The 18,821-nt window shown below is 36.0% G+C and overlaps 1 protein-coding gene across 2 annotated transcripts in view; it reads right to left on the bottom strand.

The window, feature by feature from the left end:
- Positions 1–18,821, bottom strand: part of LOC105839020 (solute carrier family 12 member 4) — a 98,262-nt gene that overhangs the window by 43,495 nt on the left and 35,946 nt on the right. The gene's annotated exons all lie outside the window — the stretch shown is intronic.

Below are 18,821 nucleotides of genomic sequence, written 5' to 3'. Positions count from 1 at the left end.
TACAATGCTAGCTAAAAATTATTAAAATTTGAAAATTGCAAGCTTCTCAAGTTATTCTTTCGTTTTTGTAATAAAAAATTTTGATCGTGAATATCACTCTTGAATTTTTAACTCTAAAACCAATTGTAAAACAACGAGTAATTTCATTTATAATAGCGGTATTAATGTTGCATTTATTTATATTTTGCTACGGTTAATTAACTTTTAAACGAGCAAATTTCAAATAAACTTTTGCACAAATATTTATTAGAATTTTATTAACACACTAAAAAATTTAATAAAACTCATAATATTACTTTCTCATCAAATTTATAAATAACTACGAAACGTAATTTTACATGAAAATCAAGAGGAAATAGAAAATTAATTGTAACTGTTGAATCAATAAGAGAGTTCTGTTTTAATTTTACACAGATAAAAAGAACACAGACAAAAAGAACAATTCATGGAACAATGAAATTTATATATTTTTAAATTAATACTTTGAAACGCATATCGCTCATTTGCTATAACAATATTATACTAAAAAAAAAAGTAGTTTTTACAAAAAAAATTAGTCTGGAATTGAATAAAGAGTTAATAATACTTTTCCTTTACAATTAGCAGACTAAAACGTAAATCAAAATCGTATTTAAAAATATTATTAGAAAATTTTAATGATTCAAACTGGAAAATTTTTCTTTCTTGAGTTGTTGTAACAAATTAGCGAATCCTTAAGAAAATGGCACTCAAATTCAAATTGATCTGGCGTAATTCTTACTAAACTTTAAATTGAACTTGAAGAGAAAGAAAACTCAAGGAGATACGAAGCTGTTGCAAGATAAACGATGCGTGACACAAAAGTGGTCGAACGACCGCACAATTCTCATCCCAGTGCGATGGAGGGACAAATTATCACCGCCGGTCACTTCACCGCCGTATCTTTATACGGTTTTCGCATGTGTCGCTTAAATGTGCAAGGTCGATGGTGAATTATCGACTGGAAATTGCGAGGGACGGATTATCGGGCACCGAGGTCCTTAATAAGCGTTCCCTCACGGCAATTTGCACGGATGGTGTTGCATCAAGCGGCTGACATTAAAACGGGCGCAATTCGGTCGCACGCATTATGCAGGACGTTCTCTATCTGGGAAAACGGGAAGATATTTCGCAGGGACGAAACGGGAACCAACGGAATTCATTCCCAATAAAAATTTTATAAATTACGACGGATCCCCTACGTAAAAGGACCATCAAAATCTGTCAGTCATGCGATAAAAAATTTAGTTTCCTGATTAATTTTAAACCTAGACAAGAATAAAACGTTTATCATTTGCTTCGAGAAAAAGTAGCAACAATTGATTATTTAAAAAATAAAATTAAACGTCACTTAATTTACTTTTATGTAAATTTTTATGTATTGCGAATAACATTCCGCACAATTTAAGTGCAATTAACAGTCTCTCGTAACGATAAAATCGTAATTAACAACAGCGTCGGTTGACCGCAAAACCGATACATCATCGATCATTGGTTCTAATTGATCCAATTAAACAAGATACCATGCCGCTCGCGACCTTGCGCATAGCGAAATCAAGATGCACCGAGAAAAAATCCGAAGAACTCGAAGAATGCCCCGATTAAAACCGCGAGATTCACGTCGTAATTGAATAATGTAGATGCAATAACTGCATCATTGAGATAATTCGGACAATGTGAGAACAAAGATAAAAGACATCATATTGTGGTAAATACGGAAGTGTTTTAAAATATTTAGCCGGGATTCATAGCCTCATCGTATATTCAATACTGTTTTAACCCTTTGTGTTACAAAATTTATATCGGACCAATTTTTTTAAAATCTTGTATTCAGGAACTTTTCGAGTTGCTGTTTACGAGGTCAGAATTTTAAAATTTCCAATGTTAATCTAAAAGCAAAATTAATTATATTAAAATTTTTAACCGATTTTAGATCGTGTAGTTTCTAAGAAAATAAAAATTAAATTAGAGTTTTACATGACATCTTGTGACAACTGCATCGACTGTCATGTTACTTTCTAAAATGCTTTGATATACATAAATCAATAGTTAGAGCAGATTTTTTTTGTATATTTTTGCAAAGATTTAACTCCATTCATCATGTAATTTCTTCATACGTGTAAAAAATTAACAATTAATAAAAATATGTTTATAAACTAAAGATAATCTTTGATAAAAGAAATATAACAAGAAATTTAGTAACGTTGTTAAAGAAATAATTTTAAAAAATTCTAGGTAGATAGCATTAAAATACGTGGTGATATGTAAACGTTGCAGCTGTTTAATTGTACAGTCATGTCCATTTTCAACTACAAAATTAAGAGTATGCAAAAATAGTATGTGAAATCTTATTAAAAGTTATCAATAACATTTCATTAATTTAATTTTATACAGTTAGAATCAACAGTGTTCTTACAGGATCAAAAAAACATATGCTCTAAAAAATTATTATGTTCTCAACGATATAAGTCATTTTCTGCTGAGATAATCACGATTATACATTAATGTCATAAGTCAATTACATTGTCAACATTTTAAGGCATTTAAGACAATCTTAAACCAGCTACTGGAGCTCTAGGTTCCCCAATTAAAATATTGCAAGTGTAAACGAATCGCCACCTTAAATTCTCGATCAATTCTACATACGATTCAAATTATTAGTTACTATAATTAACGACTCACTCGAGGCTTTGTTTTTTTTTCCTCTCCAAAAAAAGTAAAACGCGGAACTTCGGGAAGAAGAAGTATGTGCGACGAAGGTTGTAGTTTTCCGAAGCGGGCTGTTCCCCAGGGTTGCGGCCGACTTTGCACATACATATGGTTAAGACATCTACATCGGATAAATCGCCGTCAAATAACTCGCTCGAAGGATTCATCTGGCGGAGCAAATAGTTCGATCCGCCGGCGTCCGTTCGCGCCGGTGACAAGCTCGCCCGCTGTTCTCGTCTCTGTTCCGCGAGCAGATCGATACAGCGGAGTCTGCGTCTCCAATCCGCGTGTATATATACTTTATTACCACACGGTGCACCCGGTACATGCGCCGGGTACAGGGTGGCCCCCGCGACGGCGACAACAACGCGAGCCACGTTTCAAGGAGATTATCGCGTCTGTAAAAGGGGTTTATCACCTCGTTCCAGGCGAGCCCGCGATGCTCTTCGACTGAAATAAAAAGCGACATCGGGAGACTTCATCAACGGAGCCCGTCTACCTTCCGGAGTTAACTCGCGCGTACTAGTCTACCGGCGGTATACATTTAATCCGAGAATCCACGGCCGGATTCCGGGATTAAATGTATATCGTGTACTAACAATATAATCCCAACTCGAAGCTGTACCCTTATAGGAGACAATCCGGTTCTCGTGAACACGCGTTCGTATAATCGCAATTTCACCTTGTAAGCCCCCCGGGAAAAAATGCTCTAAAAAAGTACTGATCTCATCCACGCCGATCGTGAATCTTTAATCGACTTTCGTGCAAAAATGCAGATCAAACGGTGCGAAAAGCGGGATTTTACGTCGGCATTATGATTATATTCCTTTTTTTTCTTTCAAATTTCTCGAGAAAAAAGAAACTGAGTTTTTCCGAGAAATTTAACAAAAGTAAAAGAGTTTTACATTTCTTCTTACGAGTCTCGTCATACATTCTGTGTCATGATAGATGTACTTCCTTAGTTAAATTGAGAGATAAGCGAAGTAGTGATATATGCCACTTGAAATTTATCACTGCCTGCCAATATTTCGGATATAAAAATTTCCCTCGCATAATTCTGGTTAGATATATTCTGATGCACAATCTATTTGATTTCTTTTGTTCTCTCTCTCTCTCTCTCTCTCTCTCTCTCTGTCTGTCTCTCTCTCTCTTTCTCTCCCAATTATTAACGAGATGCTTCCCGAAATTAACATTGGGATTATTTTATTAATACCCACGACTTCTGGCCTATCACAAGATAAAAAATAACACACAATTATGCAGGAGAGCGTATTATTGACTTATTACTACTCAATATTAATACTGACAGTAAACTGTTGTGAACTATATAATAACGAGTTAATTGGGTGTTTCCCTTGTACATCACGCGAGTCTGTGACAGGTCTTGTACCTTACGTATCTGTAGATGTATTTCTTTCAGATCGGTGAGATGATAGCAGGGCAAAAAAGATGAGCGATTGTACTAACGCGCGAATTAAATATTCATTTTCACGTCGCGATATAAAATGTTTCGCGTGCGCGATTAAAATTTCAAAGCGAGGCGAGGCGACGTCGGGAAATTTGAGCGGGCGTCCCCTGAAACGTATTATCCCGAACTTATTATTCTCAAATTATATCCACAATGGCGCCGTCGTTGAACGAGCATACGGAATACAATACAATTACTGTTAATTTCGTTTAAAGAGAAGAGGAAATAACCCGAATAATTTCGTTATCTTAATTAATACGTATATAGAAACGTCGAAGTATCAAATTATGCCGATCTCCGAATTGCCGTGCGAGGGAATTTCCACGTGATCACCTTCTCAGCGTAATACACGCGAAGATGATATTTCCGAACGATTTTTTCCCTCGGCTTCTCGATTACGCGATTTTTCGAAATGTCGTATGTGCGAAGGCTTACCCTAGGTAAATCTAGATTTAGTATGGAATTCAACGTTCCAATTACATGAAACCGGACTTACTGCCGGGTGAAAGCTTAATTGCGATCGCGTGATGCTGCGGGATGAGGCAAAAGGAGACGAATAGAATTAAAGTTATTGCCTAACGTGAGATCTAATCCCCATCGTATCTCTGCACTTCGGCGGCGGAAATAACAGCGATCGTGGGAGAGAATCGACATCGGAAAAATCGATGTGTACAATTACAGGAGAATTAACCGAAGAAATACCTTCTGATCGATCTTAAATAAAAGAGAGAGAGAGAGAGAGACAGTTACTTAATTTTATAATAATTAATTAGAATAAAGATTGGAGGAATAAAGAAGGATCTAATTAGAATGCAATAACTTCAAAAACTTTCAAAAAAGGATTTTAATATCATTTGGGATTATTTTATTTCTGTATTTTTTTATGTACTTATCTTTATAGAAACTGAATACTATTATCATAATTATATACGACATTGCATTAAAGGAAAATTAAAATTATATTAAAATTTCATAGAATCTCATATTTACATTGTTATGAAATTATCGTTAATTATGCTTCAATAAATTAAAAATTAATTTAAAACTGGGCCAAACCTATAATGTTACAATATGCATACAAATAAATATGTAAATATATAATATATACATGGTATGTTCAGTAGTTGAAGCCAGTTCTAGTAATCGTTTCATTAAAGATAAAAAAAATACATAAAAATTGAAAAGTTGAAAAATATAATACATATTTGTTTCTAATAACTATTTTTTTTCATGAGGATAAAGATGTATCATAAAAATGCAATTGTACTATTTTCTTTAAAGGAATTATATATGTATATACGTTTTGCTGAATGAATTCGCTTGAATATTTTATGTATAAACGTATTGCGGTATAGTTTTCAAAGAAAAAATATTTCACGAGATGTTTCATATATTCCATGTTAAAATATGCTGGAATAAAGTTTCATGAATTTTTTTTTTTTTAAACACTGTGTTCTAATTTTTATACAAGAATAAAATATTCAGAAGAATTTATTTACACAAAAAAATATATACGATTCTATTAAACAAAAAGTGCACGTTCCTGATACATTTTCAGAAAAAACTAAGTCGGTGCAGAAAAATAAATATTATTACATCGATTAATTTTTGCCTGTTTTTATCTATTTTGCAAAAATTACATTTAACAAAAATTGAAACACGTGACGCATCCTACATATAATACATATTTGCATATTTATACATATGCATGCACGCATATTGTAACATTTGATATTTAATCCAGTTTTAAACTAATTTTTAAATTAAAGTATAACAAACGATAATTTTATAACAATATGTGAATTGGGATTCTAAGAATTTTATTTCAATGTATAGCAATTTTATCTTGAGTGTAGCATAATAATAATAATTTTCGATTTCTACGATTAATATTACAACGAAATAATAAGGGAAATAATAAATATTTATATATAAATACATTTAGTCGGCTTGCCTTGCCAATTAAATTTATAATTAATTCAGTGTACCGTCGCGGAGTTAAAGGGGAATGCAATTACGATAAAGGCCGAAGCTGCTTTGAATAATTCAATAAAGAGATACAAACGGACGTTTTCCCCTGCTCGCTATGTTTTCCGTGCGGGAGGGGGGGAGGGGAAAGAAAGGGAGAAAAGATGGGACGTTTTCGCGTGATATTAAATTGATAGAAACGCGATGGGGAGGCGCCCGTAAATCAGTGGCACTTAATCTTTCATGCGCACGGCGGATTCCACACGTTGTTCCAAGAATGTCACGAAACTCGGCGGGGATGATATGCCGCCTTTCGCTCTTCCCTCCGCCCCTCTCCGGGGCAGGGAAGCTAAATATTTGACGGAACAAGCGTGAGAATCGTCCGACGCGGTTTAATCTTATATGATGCTCGGATGGCTTTGATGGACGTCGATAATAGCTGTCTGTGGCCATGAACGTTTTTAGCCAAACTCCTTTCGGCGAGGAAATTGCCGAAAACTGCCGAATATGTCGCTTCGCGAATACAACCGAGGGAGAAATTTGAGGAAAAATTTCAGCATTCTCTCGCAGCATGTCCGCAGAAATTAACGTGCCAATGTTACAAAATACATTAGGGAGCAAATTACAATACTATTCCCAAGCAAACACCAATTAAAAGTTGTATAACTGCTAGTTGTAATTTCCCCACTCAACAAAATAACAGTTACATAACTTATAACAGTTATATAACTTTTAGTTGAGGTTTGTTGGGATTGCAGTGGATTAGTGACGCGTTCCGCATGCAGCCCTGTCAATCGTGAGTTAATTTGATTTAAATTTGCAGAACGCAGTAGCGGGAAGTAAATTTTTGAAAGGGAGATCGATGTGTGGTGACGGATACGTTTCTCCGCGTTATCGAAGGAAACTTTACGGCTCTCTGTGTACGCGGGGGGGGGGCACGTGGCCGATTAATCGATCATGAACTGTTGTAGTCTTTGAAGAAAGCTCGGTTCGCACGGGGGCGATGCAGTAAATATTGACCGGCGTGCATTCTTCGAATGCAGCCAGGGACCAATGGGTATTTTACTGCCACGTAAACCCGGAGGCGATCGCTTATCGATTCTCGGCTTTATCGACTTTCGGCTTTCAGCGCCGGAGTACGTACATCCGGCTGCCACTACTACTACTTCCTGTTTTTATTTTCGCACGTTAATCGCCGCACGTCGACGATCGAAGCTCCGCTGGTCTAAATAGAACGCCGGCGATAATTTTACGCGCTGTTAATTATTTCGAGCGTGTTTACTCGAGTGTCGCGTCACCGCGCGACAACGTGGACAAACAGCGGGCGGATTCTGCGTCTTTTACACTCGTCTCGCCGTCTGACGTCGCGAAAAAAAAAAAAAATTGCGAATTCGTAACAATCCATCACGCAAACATAGCGAGTAACGTGGTATATCGGATCCGACGTTCCAAATATGAAAAATCGGAACTCGGAACTGCCCGACGGGAATTTGACGTTTAAAAAAAGAACGGCCGAGGCTCTGACATTTCAAATATGTGATTTGGGGAAAAAAATAGTTCGTTGCAAACGCAGGTAGATGTTACGTAATCCTACGAGGTATAGAATCTGCAAAGCGCAGAGGATTTAAACGGATGTCAATTTGCACGTGGCAAAAGGAAAGGCCATCAGTGACGCGACGTAGGATGAGAGCAAGAGAGAGAAAGAGAGGGCTATTCACCCCTTTTCGTCTCTTCGCGCGCTTTGTATCAATATCTGTAATCGGTCCGCTCGCGGGGAAACGGTCAATCAAAAAGAGAGGATGGAGGGCGAGAGGGGACAGCCGAATGATGGAACACACTTGGGGGAGAGGGGTGGGAAACAATGGCGTGAGAGATTGGGCCCGGGGTGAATTGGAGCGTGCACAAAGAGGGAGAGGATCAGTTGAGAAGGGCTTTCCCGAAATTAAGGTCTTAGATGGGGAAAATCTTCCGCTTCGAACGAACCTTGTACTTTAAAGAAATCCGAAAATTCTCGAGACGTTACTTCAATCGCGTTTCACATTATACAAATATTATATCGCATTACAGTATATCTGCCAATTATCCAAAAATCCAAAATGATTAGATTATCTTATTATTTTTTCATCATTTTTTCCCATTTTTATTTATTGCTTTTACAAAGTCTGTAAATTTATTTCAGGGTTTATTTATTCTTTTTTCTCCTTTTTAATTTTTATAATAATCAAAAGGACACGTCGAATAAATGTGTCAATTAGAATTCTGCCCTTTTTGTGCTGTTTAATTGTCTTGTTCATTATCAGAAAATTATTACCATCGTAATAATAGTGGATGTTACAAGGAGAAATGCGAGAAATGGTGCGATTAGAATACTAATCTCAGTATTCTCGAATACTAATCCTGGGATAAGAAATTTCTCCGCGACGTAAGCTGTTAAGTTGTCGAGAATGTATGAGTCGAAGAAACTACATTAAATATTAAATATTACAGTCAGATTGTGGAGTTAATGTCGGTACTTTGTTTCCTAGATGCGATAAATGTTGCAGTGATGCATTCTAATACCTTTTACATTCGTGAGTGACCTCTAAAAAATTTACCGATAACGTGTCGCCCGTTTAAGAAGTTCCGTGTCGTCAAAATTAATGAATTAAATTAAATATTGCCGAGAAGATTCAGATGCCGAGGTTACCTGGCGATCGATCGCATATGTAATGAGTGTCGGAGAGTCAACGGAAATAGCCGCGACATTGAATGAAACGGCTGGAAGTTTGAATGGCGAAGGAAAAAGGAAAAGTCGAGGCAGTAGGATAAATGCTGGGACGGGGGCTGTTGATTTATTTGGAACATTGCGCTGTAATCCCGTCCATCTACAAAAGATTGCTTCCGCGATAGTGTCATCGATACCGGTATTATGTATCTGAAGCGTCTAAAATATCAGCCTATAAGAGTGAAGAATCCACGATAAGCCAAGAAAAGCGCTTGAAAAACTCTCTAAGTTTAACAATTTAGTTACAAACTAACTTTTCTGTCTTGCTTTCGTTTTTTAACGTTTAAAGGGCCGGTATTTTTCCCTTGAAATTTCGAAATCTTTTTTCGGTAAAATTGATACATGTGTACAACTAACATCTTTCACGTAATTTCTAAGTTTGTTGCTGGACCCTCGGCCTGGTACGGTATGAAAATTTTCAAAATTTGAATTCTGGTGTTTCCAGGGCTTTTTGATGTCGCTGATCACGTATTTGATGTCACATTTGAGGTCAGCTTATCGAAATCGTAATCAACAACATCAAAAATCCTCAGAAACATTGAAGTTCTAACTTGGAAAATTTCCAGTCATCTGTCATAGTGTACCGGATCAAGGTGATTTCATGTGAACCAGCAACAAGCCTAAAAACTACATGGACCATGTGAGTTATAAATTTTACAGGGAAAAAACTTGAAAAATGCCGGTCTTCTAAAATAAAAGTATATAGTTTAGTGGCTCATATACGGGACACCTCTCTAAAAGTTAAAAGAAAAAAAAAATAGCTGTGTTTGAATGTTTTCGTTTTTCCCTTCCTTGGCATCGGAAGTGCCACGCTTCAAGTGCCCTAGCCTGAAAAATTCCCGAGCGCGGTGAGGGTTTTCGGATGTTTTGCCTCGTTCGGAAATTTGAAAGGAGCAAGTCCAAGTCGCCGAAGTATTATATATGTACCGCGCATCGTCGCGCATAAATCACGAAAGATGCGGTCGAGTGCCGATCATATTTCTCGAGCACGTCGGAAAAACTGGCTCGAGGTCGGTAGCGACTCGACGAAAACTCGTCGGCGCACAGATATCCCACTCCCCCTCTCCCCCGCGCGCGCGTCCACCGCTCTGCCTGCTCCATTATCCCGGCAATATCCGGCGCAGCATGCGCTTTCTGAAAATCGGGTCGGCGCCGGCCGGGACGCGAACCTCCTCCGGGCGCCCCCTCGTCGAGGGAGCAAATTGACAAATTGGGCCAATCAGGTATGAATGTATCGCCAATCGTGGCAAACAGCGATACATTTCTTTTTGCTCCCACATGTGCACTTCGTCTTCCGGGAATATAATCCTCCGAGCGCATTAATTGACGATAATCATTACATAATCCCGGATTTGTTTGACTTTGTAGACTCTGCGGGGGATGCTAAAGTACCTGTCAAACTTGATCAGGGTCGATAATGTAGTCATTCGTGCGCATCATTAATAAGTTTTCATATACTCAAAAAGGAGTCTTGTTGAATTAATTGGGAAATCTGATAGGTTCAATCAGAATCTGATAGTTTAACGAGGCTCTTTTTTCAATGTATTTCTTTTAAAGTACATGTATTAATATCAGTCTATAAATTGGACTTTACACCGGGAATGAAAAAATATTTCAGCTAACGGAAAAAAAGTTTAAGTATTCAACAAATATTACTTGTGACATTTTCTTCGATATTCATTGATTACAAAAAATTTTGATTACGTGATAATGACGGAATATATACGTTTGTAAGATATAGATATTTGTATTAATAATTTATTGGCAATTTGCGCGGTATTCTTTAAATAAAAATTTATTTTGGTGAAATAAATTTGTTCTGAAAATAAAGTTTAAAGTATCTTTTTCTCAGTATAGAATTAAAAAAAATTTTTTGCAACGATTTGATTTATTGGTATTAAATGTCCTGCATAATTATTTTGGTGATCCGACATGAAATTATTTTCTAGCTAATTTTATAGATACTGCAGTAAAATTATTCTTTCCGTGTAGTAAATTACGTAGATTAAAGAGCTATTAATTTCATTCTAAAATAATCTACTTCTCTGAGAATTATTACTCGCAGTTTCATTTTACTTTACAAAATTAACGTTTTAATAAGTATCTTCAACGTTGAATAATATGTTGGATATTAATGTAACGTTAAATTGATTAATAAAAAGGGCTTATTTTTCTGAAATGTTTCAAGAGAAAACTGACTTCCCTAATTTCCAGAAAACAATCTATTAAAACAAAGTCCAACTTTCACCTTGAAACTTTGATGCAGGAACGATCACAATTATTTCCATTTGCATGCGAACGACGTGAAATAATATTTACGTTTGCGACGTATGTACGTTGCAGTTTATTCAATTGTCGGAATTTTTCCGCTAATATGAAATTCTCAAGGTCCGCCGCTTGGAGAATATAGCGCATTAGCGGAAGAATGGGAAGAGCGCTGTTTGCATGAGTCTTTTTTTATTCTTTTATTTCACCGATGCTATTAGCAAAGTTACGTTAATGATACGTTCGAGCTGAATGTTTCATGAACAGCCAGCCGGCTGTCACTCGCGTGCACGAAATTATCGTAACATGATAAAAGATAGGGAAGTGGCGCGTTTCTTTTTTTTTTATCATCATCGACTGTTTAAATGCCGCCCGTTGCGGCGATAAGCGAATGCAATAGGACTGTCACCGGCCGACCCTGCCGCGGTCGCTATCATCCCGCGGCATCGTTACCGAGTTGTCTGCGCTCTATCGATTTCCCTCGACCTTGTGCCGCGGCGGCGAAGGTATGAATTACACTCGATACACTCTCTTTCGCCCATTCGTCCGTCCCTTTCTCCTCGTTTCCTTCCCGTACGTGCGCATCCGCGCGATATCTATATCCAGCGCGCCAGGTATCACGACGGATCTACGTTTTCCATTAATTTTCCGCTGTCCGCTTCTCCCGGTCCCCGGCGGTTTTCTCTTCCACTCAGCCCAGAGAGAGAGTTGTCGCAGATTTTAAATCGGAGGATAAATCGTATCGTGCGTGATCGCCGACTTTAACATCCGATCGATAGAAAGCCAACGCAAAAAAAAAAAGAGAAACGCGTTTACATTTTAATGAATTATTTTAATATCTATGATGTGCAGTTTATATAAAAAAAATAAATGTTTTCTATTTTTTTTCAGAATACCACGATAAAAATGGTTTCGTTAAGGTATTTAGAAATTTGTTATTTTTATTTATCTAAAAATTTTGTTGGCTAATTTGAAAATAATTTTGTTAAATCAACAAAAAAATTATGTGGGACGCTCAAGCTGGGTGTTAGAACATCAAAACTTTTTGCAGCAATGCTCGTTACTGCTTGAACATCATAATTATTTTGATGGCGAATACATTATTTCCTTATCTGGCACATTATCTGGCGAAATTTTTAAAGCTGAAAGCGAAACTGTTCTTTAGTGGAATTGGATAATCTTTTCCTTGACACGCTTATATTACATCAAATAAAAAGAAATCATAAAAATCATAAATAAAGCTGTGTACATATCACCCGACTGCCTTAGCTACTTTCTTTACGTACGCGCCGAGCTATTTCTTTTGTTCCGCGAATAAGTCCTACGCGAAATTGCGATATAACGAGACCGAGGTCTCGTTGCATACCTCTACCATTTCGTTAACGTTTCCGTCTCGTTTCCGACGTCCCACTTCTTTTCTAAGTTGTCAAAATGCGGTCATGCATCCTGTGCACTAAATCTCGGAACTCGAAAAACTCTCGCCTCGGAGATTAATGTTGAGAAAATCGCGATTTTCGAAGCGCAAGCTTTTTAATTAAGCTTCAAGCAGGAGTCATGCAGAGAAAGAGAGAGAGAGAGAGAGAGAGAGAGCGGACGCTGAGAGAAAATCGAGTTGTAACGAGGGTCGTCTCTCGTTCTGGAGATTCGCGCGGAATGCGATCCGATTGAACGGCTCGAAATGGCATCTCTAATTGCTAGACTTCGTGGAGTATTACAATCGCGATGGCAAAGAGAGCTGGGAGTACTCGTCGTTGTTTGTGAAAATATTCGATCGTACATTTCCGTCATTTTTCACATGTACACTCTATGCCCGCAAAAATGATGTAAAATTCAAAACGCCCTCAAGGAGCGTCCGACAATTCTATCGCCGGTTTCGTTCTATTACATCATTATTTCCCCACTTCGCCGTCAGCCAAAAAGAAGAGAGCTCAGAGTGATTTATGAGTGCCGGCAGCATGTAAAATAATGCAACGTCATTTGTCTAGATTCAACCTTTATTAATGCCCACATTTATTTCAACACGTTCTAAACGCTCCCTTGTACTCGCCTTTCCGCCATCTCATTTTTATTCATTGGTATTTACCGCGCGAAAAAATAAAGCGTCTACGAGATCGCGCGACCGCATTCCGTAGAAAAACGTCACTTACATCGGCAACAGCTGATCTTTGCCTGTCGAGTTAGCGGTGATCGCATTCGCGAGCTGTCGAAACTTCTCCAGTGACATGCCAATGATCATCTTCGCCGCGTTGCGTAACAGACAGTCTGAAAGTTTCGAGCACCGTCGCTGCCGCTGGAAAATGCGCGAAGAGACGATAAGCTGCAGTCTTTCCTCTCTCATGCGCGTGTCTTTCGAGAAATGCTGAATTTAGAAAACCTTGGCAGAGAAGAAGAGCGAAGCTCTCTTGGTGGTCCGTAATGCAATGTCGCTGCCAGACTATCGAGTTCTTTCCTTTTCCCCCCTGTCTCTTCTCTTTCTGTTCTATTTATCTTTCTCGAATCGTAAAGCAATCATAAATATAGGTGTCACAATCATACACCTAAATAAAGAACACATTCTTGTTTTGGAAATTATTTCACTCATTTTCGAATATGTATACTTTATATATACATATACATAAGAAATGAAATTATGTAGTTTTAAATAGATATAATTTATTTTTATGAAAAAATGTTTATATAGTTCTATCAAGAAAAATATGTTCTCATTATTCGATAATAATTTTCATTGCTGAGAAGAAAAATATTGGACGGAAAATAATATCAAACCAGGAATTAACATTCTTTTAATACTAATATTATCAGAAAAATTATATTATGCTGCTTTTAAATAACTATTATAATACTGCAATTGAAAAAATAATTTACGGAAATTAAAATTATCAAATTCCTAAATTAAATTATATTTAAGCAAAAATGTAATTTTATAATATATTTTCTATTTCTTGCATATATGAGGCAATAATTGTTAAACAGTATATATTAGTATAGTTTTTGATATTAATATTTGATACTAATTTTCTGTATACTTGGAAAAATCAAAATAAAAAATATAAAAACTAATATAATTTATTATATAAAAATTAATATAATTTATTTAATGCAATCATTGTTTCATATATAAGCAATTAAGATGTTTCAAAAATTGAATAATCTTTGTTTCAAATAATATTATATTAAAATATTATTTTTATTTCAATATCAATTTCAATAACAGTTATTTAAAAGACACAATACAATTGTTTTGAGAATGTTATATAATAGTACTAAAACATTTTAATCCTTAGTTTAAAGATATCGTATTTTCTATCTGATATTTTGTCCTCTCAACTCATAAACATTATTATTAAATAATGAAAATAAGTGAGGTCTGTTTAATGGATTATATACAATAGTTTTATTTCAATATTTAAAAAATAAAGATATACTCAAAACAAAAATAATCTTTTTTCTGTGTATGTACGTCTTGAATCCTAAAACAATAGATAAAAAAGAAAAGTTCTGAAGAGAAGATGCTCGCGACGCAAATTTAATAAAGGCCTAATCTTTTTCGAATAATTTCTAGTAATTCGCGATAAAAACTGTACCGTTTACACATCGCGCGTTGACAGCGACTATTGTGGTGTGAGCGCGTTTTAGAGATTAACTGTCGTGCTGTTTAACATCTATTGTTGGGCCTACGTTGAATCGCAAGTAGTATAGTCGTGAGACGGAGCCGACTATGAGGATCGGGAATAGGATAAGACACGTTTATGGCCAGCTCGATCGACTCTCGTTACTTTGTTGAAATATCGATGTGCTGTTGAGTAACACTTTATTGCTTGTTCCATCAAACAGCTACGTTTAACTTAATCGTGTGTTTCGACCACAGATTAATTATGGGAGAGATAAAAAAAATTTTTTAATTATCGTTTTTTTTTGTTTGTCAAAATGTAAAGAATTATAGTATGAAAAATTTGAATATTAGTAAATATATTTAATATATTTCAATTTTGTTTATATAACTTATAAATTTTTCCAAAATTATGGACGTTTTTTAAGGAATGTTTCAAATATGAATAGAGAAAAAGAGAAAATAGAAAGGCGAATATTTATTAAACACGTAACGTATGCCAAATCAGAGTGCTTAGAAAAATATATACTCTGCCAAAGCTTAAACAATGTTGGATTATTTTTCAAATTTGCTTTATGTCATGCAGAATGAATAATTTATAAGGCTAAGTAATTTATCAAAATAATAAAATTATTTATCGTCGTTTTACGGAGAAAATAATCAAAATGTACAATAAAATAATTTTAGAAACATTTGATAGTGTCCAGAAATAGTGAGGTGTCAAATTTACGCGAAAGAAGAATCGATCGCAAATTCGTTGAAGGATCGATTCATCGTTAAAATTTGATCTGGCAGAAGTGGGTCACACCACTTGTACGGATCACGATGCTCGAGCAACAGCTCTTGTACATCTGCTCACAGTTTTTACGAGAAGCTTCCGAGACTTCTTACTAAAGGGTCCAAGGGATTAATCGAGATTAACGACGAGGTCAATTGAAAATTTAACGGCTGGGCGAGGCATTCAGAGATCGCCGGACAGACGGCTACTTCGGGATAGAGCTAATCCACAGAGATTCTGCGCCATTGTTCCCAGTGGCCTGCATTTACATATCGTATTGCACGTACAATGCCAGCACCGACCCGAACACGAGGAGAATGTAAGGTGGTATAAAGCCTCAACTGCGCTGGTGATAAGAGAGATTATCGTGGAACTTGTATCCACTGATCTTTAATCTTAAAGGGAGATAGTAATTTAAAACTTTGAGAAAAATAATATTTTTCGTTTCTTTTTTCATATTCTTAATACTTGAAGTATCAAATATGTAAAATGTACTATAAAATTTTTTTAAATTTAAATCCGATAAAAATTAACAAAATTATTCTCCATTTAAGATCCTAACTTGTTCTTCAAGATATTCATAGTTGAAACTTTAAACGCGTTTTTCTCGAAACAGTGTTTTAAAAAAAACAGGTGATTACAATATTTCAAAGATTGTTCGATCGAATTTGGACTAAAATTTTAACAACATTTTTATCTTTAATCTTGCCCTGTAAAATTTCTAAATAAAAACATATAGTTTTTTTATTAACAAAAATAATTTCAAATTTTAGCAGAAAGTGTTTAATCAACTGAACATCTACATTTTCCTTTTAAGTTACTGAAAGAATTTTGCTTTCAGAACAATCTCCGAAATGTTACAGTGCTATTAAGTCATATTTTAAAAATCTATTGATTGGCTTCTACAGCCATTATTAAATCTGCATTAAACATTATTTAATATAGTTGGAAGTATAATAAATTTAATATAAAGGAAATACTCTTTTTTTACATTTCCTCTCTGTCTTTTCAAAAAACAACTATTTTCAAACCTTTCAACATTAAAAAGAAGTTTTAGCTTAAGGTATTAAAATGTTTTGTTTGTTTCTGTTTTTTTAGATACTTCAAAATGTTTGAGTTTAAAACAGTGCTTAGACAGTATTAAAACACTAAAACATTTTAAAGTAAACGCTAACAGCTTTCAATGTTTTTAATTTAGACTCCATTTAAAACTAAAACATTTGTAAGTATTCAAAAAAGGGAGACAGCTTTTTATTATCTTAAAATTAATTCCTTTTAATGAACCTACCTCTCTTTAATGTTTAAGACAAAAACTTTGATGTGTCGAATCATTTCATCGTGCGCGCAATTTAAATCGTCATCGATACATTAATAAAAGTCAGACTTATACATTTAATTTAAATTTATAACACATAAAAATCAGGTAAATCGCATTTTTCTCGAAGCTTAAATTTTCATCAAATTCAACGGCTATTTTCAAACGGTATCTGCAAGTGAAATCTATTTCTCAGAATTCGTAATTGAGAAATTTGATATAATGGTAAGTTTACCTGAAACCGAATAGTTACTACATTTAGTCGCCGAGTTAAAATTATGAAGGACATTTAAATCTCTCCACACGTGGAGAGTCTCCGTTCACATATTGGATATTAAATAGATCGACAGTTTAATAAATCAGCGTTCAAGTGGTACTATCGAGAGAGTGCTCATGTCGAGGTTATTATTATTTTCACGGTATAATTTTTCACTGAAACAGGATACGTACTTCCTTCCTTCGTTAGTCCGTTTAGCGTTAACGATCATAGATATTTATGTTGGATCCGCCCCTACCTTGGAAATCACGTGCGTGTTTCGAGCCGAGTGAGATCCAAGTATGAAGCAAGAATAGCCGCGATTATCGCGAGCGAGCGGGATTTTCCGCTGCAGGTGTGCGATAAAGACTTGCACGTGCCAAAATTCGTTCGCGAGCGAAGGATAACGGAGGAAAGCAAGACGCGAGACATCGTCCGGCGAATTCAATGAACAGCAAAGCTGATGGCGACGCCTACGCTTTCACATGCCACCGATGTCGTACAGATCGACTAATCGCCGGTCGCGCGATCGATCAACGCGCTTACGCAATTAAGAGATTCCCCCCTCCTTCCCCCCGTATCGTTCGATCTTTGTCAATTTACGAGATTCTGTCGCAAAACCCCGCGATCGCGCAATTTCGCGGCGGAAAATCTTCTTTGGGACCTTTACTGAGCTTGAAATATATTTCCAGTTTAAGGTAACGATTAATCACTCCCTCTCCTTTCTCACAAAGGATTACTCCGCGAGAGAAATTATTATAGAGGAGGAATTATATATATAATATTATGGAAGAAAGAGCGGAGCGATCTCTCTAAAAAGCATTATGCAATTTAGATTGATGTTTCTTGAGCATGCAATTTCTTCGCGCTTAATTGATTCAGCCGCTCTTTCGGCGAATATATTTTAAGCGGCGGTTAACGTATCAGCGCATCGATCATTTCTGCAAACAATTCGCGGCTATCATTCGCAGGAGATAAGACTTATATCTAGTGTGGGAGCCTATTTAAAGATCGTCTATTTTCCTCTCAAGGGTCACGCTTCTATTACGGCGCATTTCACACGGTATTATGCAGAATTTGCATTATATGTTAAATATACGAGCGTAATAATAACCGCGCTCTCTTGGAATTACCTAATCGTTAGCCTCAGGATTACGCTATTATCGCGCGTCATCGACCAGTAAACATAAAAGAAAAGAAAAGAGAAGGAAAAAATTACAGCATCGATACATAAATGCCTTTCGGACTTGCGTCAATATTTATTAATACCTTCATCGATCATCGCGTCCGCTTGTTAAAATAAATTAGTGGACCTTCGACAATATTAAACACACACACGCATACGCAGACATATGGAACATGTATGACATTTCGGATGAAATTGGTTTTAATAAATAAATCAGGGTTGGCAAAATTCCATACTTTTCGGAATAAAGTCCATGCCAATAGCAGAAACCGGAATTTTTCAGAAAAACCAACAAAAATTGCTTTTTTGTCAGAAATAAAATGAACAGTGCAAACAGCATAGTCAATTGAGTATTTTCCAATTTAAACTTTATACAAAGTAAAATCTGTAATAAGTTATATAGAAATCGTTTGAACGAACAAATTAGATTTCTGTTGTAAGAGGTTGAATAATAAACGCGTATACCAGAACTATGTTAGCAAAC

This window comes from Monomorium pharaonis, chromosome 7 (genome assembly GCF_013373865.1).
Source record: "Monomorium pharaonis isolate MP-MQ-018 chromosome 7, ASM1337386v2, whole genome shotgun sequence".
NCBI classification, from domain to species: domain Eukaryota; kingdom Metazoa; phylum Arthropoda; class Insecta; order Hymenoptera; family Formicidae; genus Monomorium; species Monomorium pharaonis.
The sequence above is the reverse complement of the archived record's forward strand: the minus strand, read 5'-3'. Positions and strand labels throughout refer to the sequence as shown.